A 14,169-nucleotide genomic window follows, 5' to 3' on the forward strand; every position below is an offset into this window, starting at 1 on the left:
GAATTTAATGCAAAAAATCCCCAAATGCACAGAACTGGATTAGTTCAAGAACAATATTTTCTCAGATTCACAAAATTCACTATCACAAAGGTTGTTAGAAATGAGATTACATGTAAAGTGCATGACAATTAGAACTAAACAAATATTTTCTTACAAATTATTATTGGTCTATATACTTCTAGGAAAATATATGACTGTTCTTTGTATCTCCTGCAGGCTCAGTATTATGTCTTTTACCTTGTAGAAAGTAACTCAATTCATACCTCTTAAAAGAACAATCCTGGGATTAGGCAGGGGAGTTATCTTCCCAATAGATGGAGGGTTCACATGGAAGAACTAGAATTTGAATGCTGATCATTTGCTGCCTACCCCAGTGCTTCTTCCTATCATCTTTTGGACTGGTTTTCAAGACTGATACATTGATAGTAAAATATCTTATATAAAACAGAGCTTAGGCTAAGTTCTTCACTAGGACTCAGACATCTTTCAGCTTCCTATTCCACTCCACCTTGAGCTACCAAGGAGAATCCTGGTAAATACAATCAGGTGCACATATCAGGTCCAATAATAGAGCCTTAATTGTTAAAGAATTGGGGGCACATCTGAGGACAGTCTGTTGCCCATCACTATTGTCCTAGTTCCCCAGGGATTTCGGTCTGAATCTCAGGTAGAGGGATGCTGAAAGTGAAACAAAAATACAAGTGGGAAAAGCAGTATTTTCTCTAAAGATTTCTGTGAGACATAGTAAAGGACAAAAGGAAGCACAGATTTATGCCTACGTAATTGAGAGCTCAGAATATAGCCAACTTTGGCCTGTTTGGGTTTCCAGGAAACAGTGGCATTAGGGGCTGCTCATAGCTGCAGATGCTACCCAGACTCCAGTAATTGCCATAGCAGTAGCACCTGATGCCATTTTGTTTTGACAGCAGCACAAGGCAGCATCAGTGGGTTATGTGACCCTGGAGACTTTGGGAACAGGGGAAAGCAAGCTTTTTGGCACAAACATCAATACAGTCCTTCTTCATGGTGGGCACGGGTAGCAGTGAGGAAGTGCCTCTATGTAGCTTCCATAGTTATTGGAGGCCTTGGAATTCCATGTGTCTGAGAATGCTTCTTTATGAGCAGACTTCAGCCAACTCCTGGGGATTATGAGAAATAAGTGGGGTACCTGGAGTTACCATAATGGCAAATTTGGGTGAAAACCAGAGAAATGCTGTTTATGACCACTAATATACTGTTTTTACCTCTAGATTGGTGTGGTTTGAGGAATTATACATTATATTATAAATCTGAGTCCAAGGGCCAGACATATCACAATTTACCCTGCAGTTCAGGGCTCTTTCCTGCTTTCTAGTGCTATTGCCCAATATGAGAGGTGCTAATTGTCAAAGGTGGAATCTGCTTCCTTTCTCTTGCTTTCTTCTTCCTGCTCCAAACAATCTACAATTCAATACTCTTGGCTATCAAGCAGCATTCCTAGAAGCACAGAGATTTGAAAAAGCTTTCTTAATGTGACTCAAAGTCTTCATTTCACCCTTTGAAGCAACTCAAGACAATAGTCTAAAACCTCCAGGATGATTTGGATGAAGGGGGTAAGCACTTTGGAACTTCCAGGAATGGATAGGGAGGCAAGGGTAGGGTGGAGGAAGCCAGCCAACATTAGCAATTATACAGAGGCTGCTAGTCATTTGTCTTGCATGGGTGGCATGACTGTGCTTCACTTTTATAAAGCAATGTCCATGCAAGGGCATGATGCCTTTGTTTCCAGTGATGCAAATTGCATCTGCCTAATAGAAATAAAATAAGCTCTGTTTCCTTATGATGATCTAATTGCGATTGCTGTCTTGCAAGCTTAGCCAAAGATGCGGTCAAGGTATTAGGCACTTGTCAAGAATGACACTACAAGCAACAGCAAGAGTAAACACTCTCATATAACTTATATAGCACTTATTTTGGCAAGAGTAAACACTCTCATATAACTTATATAGCACTTATTTTGTTTTATGCACTATGTGTGTGTGTATATATTTTTTATGAGTCCATCTACCTATTCATAATAGCTTGAGGATTGACAGAATGAGTTGTCTTCCCCAGTCAGGCCCAACTATGGTTTCCCAAAATGTGTTTTTAAGACCAGTTATTCCTTGGAATGTTGGTAGGTGTTGCACACACAAAAAGGGTTCCCTAGCCAAATAAGTTTGGGAGACATCAGATTATACAATATAAGTATGTTTCTCTGCTACAGGACTTTTCAAGAGGAGAAAATAATAGATAAAATATGCACAGGCAGTAAAGCATGGTGTTATGAGTGGGGGTCTCGACAGCAGACTTTCTGGGTTTAGAACCCAGTTGAGACCTGTCTCTCTTACATATGGGTCTTTGGAAAACTCTATCTTACCCTTTGGTATGGCAATTGTTCTTACCCGCCAAATGGGGATGATAATGGTATTTTCTGCATCATAGGGTGGTTGTGAAAAGGAAAAGTGTTAAAGAGTTAATATATAAAAAGTGGTTAAAAGACTTTTGGGCTCTTAGGAAATGCTCAATAAATGCAAGCTAATATGATGTAACTCCATAACCTCTTTCCTGCAAAGTAGCTCACAGCATTAGTCTTAAAGTGCACACACACAATGGGAAATACTGAGCTGGGTCCTTCTAATATAAAGAATATATGCGAGCTTTGGTGAGAAAGCATCTCTGATGACCCCTTAATTTGGATATTTTCAAAACATCTTGGAACTGTAAGCTTTTACCCCAAATAAATTCCCTTTATAAAGGCCAAGGCAGGGCAAGATGACCTCCGAGTGAGTATACCCTCTTAATCTCTCTTGCAAAGGACCAGCTGAGTGGGATCGGAACCTTGCCAGAGAAGGCTGTTTCAGGAACCTACAAAGCAGGAGTGTGCAGACGTTGATCTGGAGAGACTGCAGCTAAAGTAGTGCTTGCTCAAGGTAAAACTGTGGGTTTCTAACACTGAAGTTGGAAGTTGTGGTAAGGCAAATTCCTTCCCCCGAGGGCTGAGGGCTGTAGTATTCCCTGAAAACTGCCAGTTGCATGGCAGCATTCCCAAGCCCCGTGTTCCCCAAATGCATGATCCCCAAGTCCGTGTTCCCTGAACCCCTGTAACCCACATTCCACAGACCCACGCACCCCAAGTCTGCAATATCCTGGGCTTCCGTTTCTGAATCCAGCCCTTCCCAATATCCAGGATTCCACTAACCCTCTGGTAATGGACAAACTCTGGAGTGGAAGGGTTTTGGTGGGAGGTGCAGAGGGGTCTGAGGAGTGCAGGTTCAAGTTTCTGCCTCCCCACCCCAATTTTTTTTTGAGCTTTGAGGAGTATATCAGCTGGCTTGGGGAGAGCCTAGGAAGAAAGGAGAGGAGAATCTGCGGAGAGAGCCTCATTTACCTAAATGCTCTGGGATAGGAAACTTGGTCTGGGAGAAGGTGGAATCAGACAATTAAAGAGCCCTTTTGTAGCACACCTAAGGGAGAGGGACAGTGCTTTCCAGGCTTCCAATAGCATATTTAGGGTTCCTGGCAAGGTGTGGGTGTTCTCTCTCAAGAAATTAAGAGCCATTATTTTCTGTGGTGAGTTGGTTCACCAGGGACCCAATTGGATGTCATATGGGACTCCTCACACAGCCTTCCTGCTGCCCTGGGAGAGAGGGAAGTGAGGAAGGGAGAAAGGGGGAAAGTCAGACTCCTAAGCAGTTTAACTGTAAAGAGGATTCCTTGCTTGAAGCCTTGTCTGGTCTTTTTTGTTGGTTTGTTGGCTTTTCCTTCCTTTTTATTCCCCTATGGCCCTTTTATATTTTTCTTGTTTGCTCCCCCCCCCCTTTTTTTCTCTTGTTTTTACTTTTTTTTGTATTAGGTGCTGCAAGCAGCATTTCTTATTTGCTGTGTTTCCTCATCCTCAATTTCTTCTTTTCTGTGTGTACTAATTTTGGCTGCCAATGCTATCCCATTTCCTTGACATCTTTCTATCTTCCATCATTTATTGTTTCTCTTACATTCCACCTCTCTTTGTTTAGCACCCAATTTTTTAAGACTTTTTATTTCTAATACTTCTGTTCTGTTTTCTATCTTTTATTCACTCTTTACATTATTTTCCTTTCTTTTCTCTTTCCCTCTCTCTCGAACACACTGGACTTTTAATTCATACTATATTCCTTCCCATATTCAGTTTGCTATCTCATTATAAGTACTCCACTTTTCTTACTGTTATAACTCTACACAGCTTACATGAGTTTAATATCCATTCTCCTAGATCACACATGGTTCTTCTGCTAACATTTACTATCAATACTACTATTATACTTTTTCTACTTTTACCCCTTTTGTTTTATCTGGCCTAAATAATTTCCTTCAAAGGAACTTAGCCAACAACAAGGAAATAGAATAAGAAGAACAAAGTGATAAAGAGAAGACTTAACACACACACAAAAAAACAATGACTAATTAAACCCTGAGACTAGATGAAGAAGCTAATCAAATGAAAAAGCCCATCAAGATAAAATGATGACCAGACAGCAAGAAAAACTACAAACCAAACCAATAATCAGGAAATCATGGCCCAATCCAATGAACAAACTAAAGACAAGGAAGAGGAGCAGAACATTGAACAACTAATCAAAAATCTCAAAACATATAACATGGACAAATTTAATGAAGTGAAGGAAGAGATTAAGGATATTAAGAAAACACTTGGAGAACATACAGAAAAAATTGTAATCATACACAAAAAGATAATGAATATGATGGTGATGAATGAATACAGTCTCAGCAAACAACAGCAGATTTGAAGGGGCAGAGGAAAGAATTAGTCATGTGGAAGACAGAACATCTGCAATCAAATAGATAGTAGAACTAATTGTTAAAAAGATAGAAAAATTCCAGCAGGGACTTAGGGACCTGAATTACAATGCAAAACGTTCAAGCATATGCATTATAGGCATCCCAGGAGGAGAAGAGTAAGGAAAGGGAACAGAAGAGGTGTTGGAGAAAATAATGCCTGAAAACTTCCCAAACAATGCCTGAAAACTTCCCAAACCTATTGAGGGAGAAGGATGTACACGTCCAGGATACACAACGCACCCCAAACAGTATAAATCCCAACAGGCCTACCCCCAAGACATATGCTTGTCAAATTATCCAATGCTCAAGACAAAGAGAAAATACTAAAAGCAGCAAGAGCAAACAGAACCATCACATACAAAGGAAGCTCCATAAGGTGCTCATTACTCATCGAAACCATGGAGGCCAGAAGGCAGTGGTATGACAGAGTCAAGGTACTAAAAGAAAATAATTTCCAACCAAGAATACTCTATGCAGCAAAGTTAGCATTCAAAAATGATGGAGAGTCCAAAATATTCACAGATAAACACAAACTAAGAGAGTATGCCAACAAGAATTCTGTCCTTCAAGAAATCCTAAAGGGAGTTCTGCAGGAGGACAGAAAAAAACAGGAGAGAAAGAGTTGGAGGAGAGTGTAAGAACAAAGGAAAAGGCAAAAAGAGAAAAAAAATTGAACAAAATATGACAAACACAAATCCAAAGAAAATATGGCTAATACAAGTAATTCCTTGAAAATAATAACACTGAATGTTAATGGATTAAACTCACTGTTAAGAGACACTGTTAAGACTGGAAGATTCGATAGTGAAATATGACCCATCTATATGCTGTCTAAAAGAAACACAACTTAGACCTAGGGATTCAGGGAGATTGAAAGTGAATGGATGGAAAACAGTCTTACATGGAAACAATAACCAAAAATGGGCAGGAGGCAAAACATCAAAAACAAAGCTTTTGTATTTTTAAATTTTTTTGATACCCCAATTTATTTTTGCCTTAATTTTTCTAAATTAATATGTATTCTATACCTAACGTTTAAACTCATCACTATATTCCATTTTACTATTAAGGGAACCTGGCAATATATTAGGCTTCATTTTTGAAGAAGTTTTGGATCACAGAGAGTTTCAAAAATAGCAGGGGAGGAATACTGGTGTGGGATGTTATTGACAGGAGAAACATGGTTGGCAGGGAGTTCTCCAGGGCATATATCCAAGGTACATAAAAATGTTTGGATATTTTCATAGTGGTTACAATTAAAAAAGACAACTGAGGGAGTGCTGAGTTCCTAGCCAGGGGAGCTCTATCACAGTCCCTAAAGGAACAGCAACAATCCCCCAAGTGCAATGGCAAAGACCAAAAAAGAAGGAAGGTCCAAAAATGAGCCCTTGATACTAGTGACTACGCTTATAAGCCTGTGCACCTGAAATAAGAACAAGGCCTGGAGCTGCTGGGTGCCTAAGAGTTACCTCCTGAGAGCCTCCGTGTTGCTCAAATGTGGCCAGTCTCGAAGCCAAACTCAGCATGTAAATGTGTTGCCTTCCCCCCAGCATGGGACATGACTCTCGGGAATAAGCCTCCCTGGTGCTGAGCAATTACTACCAAGTACCAGCTGATGATGTAACTAGAAAATGACCTTGAATAAAAGGTTCAACTCGGACCAGCAGAATATCTCAGTCTACATATAATACCAGGAATTAAAAATGCTTTTTGACCTGAATCAAGGGGGAAATGGAAAGGACAAATGAGTTTGTATGGCTATGAGTCTCCAAAAGGAGCCAGGAGGTTATCAGAGGGGTTGGCCTTATGCTCACCTCTGCAGAGTCCCAGAGACAGATAAAAGTAGATACAACCCCAGGTATTGGTTCTTCTGAAGGCTACAGAGACCCACAAGTTCTATGGTCCTGGCAGATGGAGTTCAGTGCCATCTCAGTTGGCCTTACATTGGAGTTTGACTTTCTGTGTGATGGAGCTGGACTCAGATGTGATCTTTGTCTACAAGTCTCTCCTGTTACTTTTACCAGAACTGTAGTTGGTGCTGGGGTTTAACATATACCCAGGGGACCTGAATCTCTGGACTGACCATGTGATAGCCAGGCCCCGAGCCTCAACAGACTTGCAACGCCTACACTCTGGTTTATTGGACTTACCCTACTCACAAACATGGAGGTGAAGAAGGTCAACCACCAAATCAGGGAGCCAAGACGGCCTGCAACTGAAAGCAGAATTGCATCCATGTGGGATCTAAGCCCCCTCTTGATATAGATGTGGACTGGACACAACCAATCTAAGGTCCACAGGATGGAGGAATAGAGTATGGATTAGAGGGGACTTACTGACATTGCATTCATGAAATATTGTGATTAGTAATCAAAGAAAATGTAGCATTGGTGTGGAGAAAGTGGCCATGGTGGCTGCTGGGGGTAGGGAGTGGGAGGACGAGATGTGATGTGGGGGCATTTTCAGGGGTTGGAGTTGTCCTGGGTGGTGCTGCAGGGAGCAGTTACCAGACATTGTATATCCTGCCATGGTCCACTGGGTGGACTGTGGGAGAGTGTGGGCTATGGTGTGGACCATTGATCATGACGTGTAGTGATGCTCAGAGCTCTAATCACCCTTTGGTGGGTGGAGACTCACAGATAAAAGGCATGGCGAAGAAAGAGTTGAGGGCTTTTAATGTTGGGCTTTCAATGTTGAAGTCTGATGCTGAAGACTTAAGCTGGAGCCCCAGGAAGTCAGCACACTGAGTAAAGAGAAGCCAGCCTCTGGAAGAAAGGTAACTTAAAGCCAGAGTAAAGCAAACACAAGAACGTAGGAACCCAGGAAGCCTGAACCCTTGCAGATATTGGCAGCCTTCTTACTCCAAATAGACTTTGGTGAGGGAAGTAACTTAGGCTTTATGGCCTGGTATCTGTAAGCTCCTACCCCAAATAAATACCCTTTAAAAGCCAACCAATTTCTGGTATTTTGCATCAGTACCCCTTTGGCTGACTAATACAGGGAGCATAAGAACACACTCCCCCACTACCACAAATTATGCATTCGAGTTTCCCACATTTGGGGAAATGGCAGGGGTCAATACATACAGAGTGCAATGGACAAGCCTCGCCCTGGAAAAACCACCATCATGATCATGGTATCTACACTTCTAGGTAAGTATATAATTGTACTATTTTAAACAATAGTTACCTTTGTTACAATTGATGAAAGTTTATTAAAATAGTGCTATTAACTATCATCCATAGTTTACATTAGGTATATTTTCCTCATATACCACCCACCCTATTATTAACACCTTATATTAGTGTCATATATTTGTTATGATTCATCAAAGAACATTCTTATGCTTATACTATTAATTATAGTCCATCATCAACATTAGGGTTCACTGTGTTATACAGTTCTATGTTTTATCATTTAATTTTTATTCTAGTAACATGTGTGTCCTAAGTTTCCCCTTTTAACCACATTCACCTATACAATCCAGTGCTGTTAATTATACTCAGAATAATGTGCTACCATCACCATCATCCATCTCCAAATCCTTACAATCAAACCTAAATCGAAATTCTGTACAAATTAAGCATCAACTCCCCATTCCCTAATAACAATCTATCCTCTGGTAACCTCTATTCTAGATTCTAATTCTATGAGTTTGCTTATTATAATTAGATCATATCTCTGTGATCATACATTATTTGTCCTTTTGTGTCTGTCTTATTTCACTCAACATAATGTCCTCAGTGTTCATCCATGTTGCATGCATCAGGACTTTATTCCTTTTTATGGCTATTATTCCATTGTATGTATATATCACATTTTTACATCCATTCATTAGTTAGTGGACATTTGGATTGCTTCTATCTTTTGGCAATAATGAATAATCTGTTATGAACATCAGTGTGAAAATATCTGTTTGAGTCCCTGCTTTCAATTCTTTTGGGTATATACCTAGTAGGTGAATTGCTGATTCATATGGCAATTCTATACTGAGCTTCCTGAGGAACTGCCAAACTGTCTTGCACAGCAGATGCACCATTTTACAATCCCACCAGCAACGAATCAGTATTTCCATTTCTCCACATCCTTTCCCACACTGGTACTTTTCTGTTTTTTTTTTTTTTAATAGTAGCCATTCCTTTTGTGTGAGTGAAATTATATCTCATTGTGGTTTTGATTCTAGTTTTGATAATAATTAGGAAGCTTGTTAGTACCACCAGGACAATTTTAATATTTTGAACTGCACCTTGGTTGGGATAAGGTGGTTAATCTAGTCATTAGGTCATTGGCCCTTTATGTCTTTGGATGACAGTCTAGTATGCTTTGAAAGATCAACTTCAGCACCTCATTGTAGTGGCTGAGTCTTGTATGCTTGAGTGGAAGGTTAATAATGCCCAGTGGGTCCATTAGTTTAGCGAAGTATTTTGTTGATGTACTAAAATGGAGTGCATCTATCATCCACAATGGCTTTCTCCCTCTGCTCATTAGTTAATGTCAGGACTTTAATGGTACAGAGCAAAAAACGGGGTGTGTGTTTGTGTGTCCCCATTTGCCTTTTCCCTCTACATGCACCAGCTGAGATTACATTTATTTCTTTCCACAAAAGGAAATATGCCTTAATGATAATAGTGCTGGCCTATAAGTTGCAAAGCCTTGGTTCTGGAATCAGTTTACTTGCCCTTACTTGCTCTGTGACCTTGAATGTGTCAGTTAGATTTTCTGGACCTTTGTGTCATTTTCTGTAAAAATAGAATGATCCTGATCGTTTCAGCTCACAGGATTATTGAATATCTAATAAGGTAATATAACTGGCCATGCTTTGGAAACTGATTAGTGCTTTATGAATATAAGAGATTATTATTAAATACAATAAATTCTGATTAGAGATTCTGCCCCCCCCACTTTTTAAAATCATAATCATCAAGACCTAGGCATTGTGAAATAACAACCTTTATCGCTTGTTTTAAAACTAGAAAGATGAATTAAATAATTCTGTATATTTTGCAGAAGTAAAAATCAAATTATATTTCAGTATTTTTCCAAATGGCAAGAGAAGAAAAATCCTTTGCAATAAAAAGCACAGGGGAATTTATCTATCTAGTGCTGCAAATGGATCCTTTTCAGAAATAAAAATGCATTTCAGAACGGACCAGTAGATGCCAGTGTTTGACAAGCACAGAGTTATTTGGGGAGGCTCCCGCATTAGCTGGCTTCTTTTCAGCTATCAACTTTCTCTGCAAAGAAGAGGGAGTTTGTATAACAGAAGCAAAGATTTTGCTTTCTCACTTCTCTCCCTGTCTTGCAGAAAACAGTCTGATGTTCTGAGTAAGTCACCATTATCTTCACTTTCAGTGATTACTCCCTTTATAGATCTGCAATCTGCTGAGAAGTTTGAAACACAAAATTAAACATGTGCTTCCTGACAGCCACATATTTGGTTTTCTTCACAAAGGTGCTTTTCTTTTTTCCCAAACAGATTTCCTATCTTAAACTTTGTGTAATATAAATCAAATGTAACGAGAAAATACCGACTTTTGGGGCCCAGTTCCAAAGCTCTTGAAATAAGGTCTTTATTCGTTGCTACAGAGCAACACTTGCTCTGATTTCAGGCAAAATGGCCATTTTCTAAAAATGGCAGCTACTTGGTGTATCGTTTTGAAAAAATAATGTGGTGACATTGTAGCTGTGTTAAACAGCCTCTTTTGGTCTTCTTTCATTTTACACTTTTACTGGAAGGCTTTACAAGAGGCAGTGTAATTAAGTTCCAGTTATCTGTGAACTTGGAGATGCTTACCTTTTCTTGGAGAAGAGGAATTCCTGTTACATTGGTTTCTTATTACATCCTGGATTAAGGAGAAAAAGTGCAGTGAATTCAGACTAAGGCTGGTGATAAAATCAAGTTAGCTCTTTGAAAAAGCCACCTGCTTTGGGCTTTTGGAATTTAGACTTTGTGGGGTTTCTGCTGTTGAATAATTTTCAGGGGTGGGATAGTCAGATTTTTGTTCTCCTCTTTCTGTTTATAGACAGAAGCTCAGATGTATCTAGTGAGTATTTTGCAGAATGATTTGGAATTGCAACATCTCCTCCTTACTTTGCTCTCGTCTTTTTTCCCTCTAGTTGGTCCAATGGAATAAACTGATTTAGTGACAAAAAGTCAAAGGTGGCTTTAGATTTTGGCCACACTTCCTGGAGACCAGTGGAGGTGGTTCAGATGTGACAGCAGCCACCATCCCTGCTGTAGCATGTTTAGTGGCTGCTGACCAAGAGCTGGCCCTGTCCTAGGAATGAGTCATCAGACATAAGCAGGTTATTCTCAGAGACAGAGTTGGCCTTGGTTTCAGCATCCTCTTGGATCTGATACACGTCTGGTCCCACTTCATTATGTCTCAAGCTCTCTGGGTTTCCTCTCAGCCATGTTCATAATCTTGGAGTAAGAAAGTCCCTTCAACCTCTTCAAGGCTAATTTTCCATCTACTTGCCCTGTCCCATCTTGTTCTTTATATCTTATCCCTTCTGAACTCATGAAAGACCTTGTTCCTATACTCACCAACTTGCAGTCTGGCAGCTTCAACTTTTTTATCTCCTTGCTGCTTCCCCTCTGCCTTTCTACAAGTGAGGTAGTTGAGAGTAATAGTTTGAGAGTCAGGTATACTGTGAACACTTGCTATCTGTCTGGCCTTAGGCAAGTTCTTTTACTTCTCTGAGCCTAATTTTCTTAATACTATTACCTATCTTGATGGGTTGGATGAGAATTAAATGAGGTGATGTACATAAAACATCTAGTAATTTGTGGGAGCTAAGCAATCCATAGCTGCTGCTTTTATTATTATTATTATTCTACTAATTGTCTGCTTGTTTTCATTTTGTTCTCCTCCCTTTCACTGTTTGATGATTCTAATGACTGGGCTATCCTTATATTTACTTACTTATGGTTTCTCACTAGCCTGCCATCTCCTCTTGCTTTGGCAATTATACTTAAAATTCCAAGGCTTTTTCTTTGTTTCTTGTTCTTAGTATCCTACTGTTATTTAATAGTTGCAAGATCATCTCAAGTCACTCCAAGGATAATAATTAGAATTTTTCAAACTTCCCTTTTGTTCTCACAATTATCTCTATTTATTTCAGGGTTTTTTATTTTTCCTGTTAGTTTCTTCTTGTTTGATCATTTATCTCCTCTGATTATTGAAATTTTATCTATTTTTTTCTAGGCCCAGCCCAACTGTCACATCCTTGATCTCCACAGCTGGAAGTAAATATTTCTTTCCTCCTTCACTCTTAAAAACCTTGGTTTGGGGAAGCTGCTGTGGCTCAATCAGTTGGGCTCCCGTTTACCATATGGGAGGCCCTGGGTCCGCGTCCTTGGGCCTCCTTGTGAAGGCAGGCTCATTCTCAAACTGCAGAGAGCCCCGGCCTGCAAGCACCGTGGAGTGCTGCCAGCCTGTAAGTGCTGTGGAGAGCCAAATCAGCAAGGTAACACAACAAAAAGGGAGACAAATAAAATCAGAGAAGAGTGCACAGTGAATGGACACAGAGAGCAAAAAACAACAAGCAAGCCGCAAGGGGGGGTGGGGGAATAAATAAATAAATACAGACACACAGAAGAATGCACAGCAAATGGACACAGAGAGCAGACAGCAAGCAAGTCACAAGGAGGGAAATATAAAAAACAACAAATTGGTTTGCACCTTTTTATTACATAGTGCTATATATTACATGACTTAATGTTTGTTTTCTCATCTGAATTTTACTTTCTTTTTGGAGTATTAAATCCAGTGGGCAAGGACTTTGGTTCAAATGTTATCCTTCCTATGGATGTCCAGTACTGGACTCACTGCCTTTCTGGGGACAGGGTGGGTCTTTGCTGATCAGTACCACAGTGTGAGAATCATAAAACATAAGCAAGAATGTCCTGGTAGATTAAAGATTGGAATAGTTGATGGAGGAGGTGGTAGATCTCTAGAAATCATTGTATGAGTCCTAATTGGCCTGAAACAAGTGAAGAGGAGACTTGTCTGAAGTAAGAGCAGGGCCAAAATGAACTATTGTGATTTTGTAAGGAAAATGGCTGTGGTCCCATGAGAATGCATTGCTGAAATTCTCTGTCTCCTTAGAGAAAGTGGCCAATAAGGCTGAGTATGTTCCAAGCAGAGGGCTTGTTCTGCATCAAGATTTCTTCAGAAGGGACACACAACTGAATATTTTAACCCAAACTTCCCAACAGGGCGCAAGAAACATTATGGTACAGATGAGAAGGTTTCCTTTCTTTCTGTTGGGCACCTGTCAATCTCATATGCAACAAAAGGCAAAGACGAAGCTGAGGGCTGACTGATTCCATTGGTAAAGATACAATGAGCCAATTTTATATTAGACATTTTATTACTTACATAGACAGCAAAACAAAGAATAAGCCTAAAATGCCAGCTTCCTATGACCCTTGTCCCAAACACTAAAAAGAATGAGAGAATAACAAAAGAGGTTGGGGACTCCATTGCAATAAATTGGTGTGGTGAGTGTGCTCTTCAGAAGTTTTGTTGTATACATCAAAACATAGCTACTGTTGAACTCCAAAGAAAGAGTAGGCCCTCCAGAGAAAGGGCTTTGTCAAGGCACCCTAGTGAACTTGCACTTATCCACATAGGTTGCATAGGCAAAGACTTGAGCTGCAGCCTGAGTCTTGGCAGAATGCTTTGTGATCTTCCTGGAATGTGAAAAGTTGGGAGGCCTGTAAGGAGCTTCTTCAAAGCCATCTCCCACTCACATCCATATCTCCTCTGGGAGACAGTCATAAAACAGTTTCTTGTAGGCCCCCCTCCCATGTTCTAATGAGGTATGGGGCTCTCTTCCCTGCACTGCTCAGAATAAAACTGCTGAATATAAAACTGCTTAGCTGCAGCCCCGTCAAATGTTGACTGATAGTAGCTTTGGTCTCTGTTTACAAAATGAAAACTTCTGAAGAGCACACTAACCACCCCGCTTTCTTCTCAAGATTCAGAGTTTAGCTAGTTTCCAATAAAGCTATTTAACAGAATTTGTCCTTGTTTTTATTTTTCACCCTGACCTTTATCTTCCCTACTCAAATTAGGTTGATTCATTTCCTAGTTTCTTTACATAGAGATCTTTCACCACAAGAAACATTTAAGAAACTTCCTAATCAGGACTGGAATTGGCCTCTAAAGCTGGGTCTCCTTGAGCCTGGCACCACTAATTTGCTTTCTTGTTCATTTTATCCTAACCTTTTGGTTTCTGCGGGTCTTCACAGTCCTGAACACATATATGGCTTTTGACCAGGGTTCTTTCCCTGTTCTTTGTTAC

General features: G+C 40.0%; 1 non-coding gene across 1 annotated transcript; it reads right to left on the reverse strand.

Moving 5' to 3' along the window:
- Window positions 1–7,853: 7,853 nt before the first annotated feature.
- On the reverse strand, window positions 7,854–8,017 carry LOC111763050 (U1 spliceosomal RNA). The gene has a single exon (XR_002796010.1). It is a non-coding gene; the product is annotated as a U1 spliceosomal RNA (small nuclear RNA).
- Between the last annotated feature and the right edge of the window lie 6,152 nt (window positions 8,018–14,169).

This window comes from Dasypus novemcinctus, chromosome X, assembly GCF_030445035.2.
Source record: "Dasypus novemcinctus isolate mDasNov1 chromosome X, mDasNov1.1.hap2, whole genome shotgun sequence".
Classification (NCBI taxonomy): Eukaryota; Metazoa; Chordata; class Mammalia; order Cingulata; family Dasypodidae; genus Dasypus; species Dasypus novemcinctus.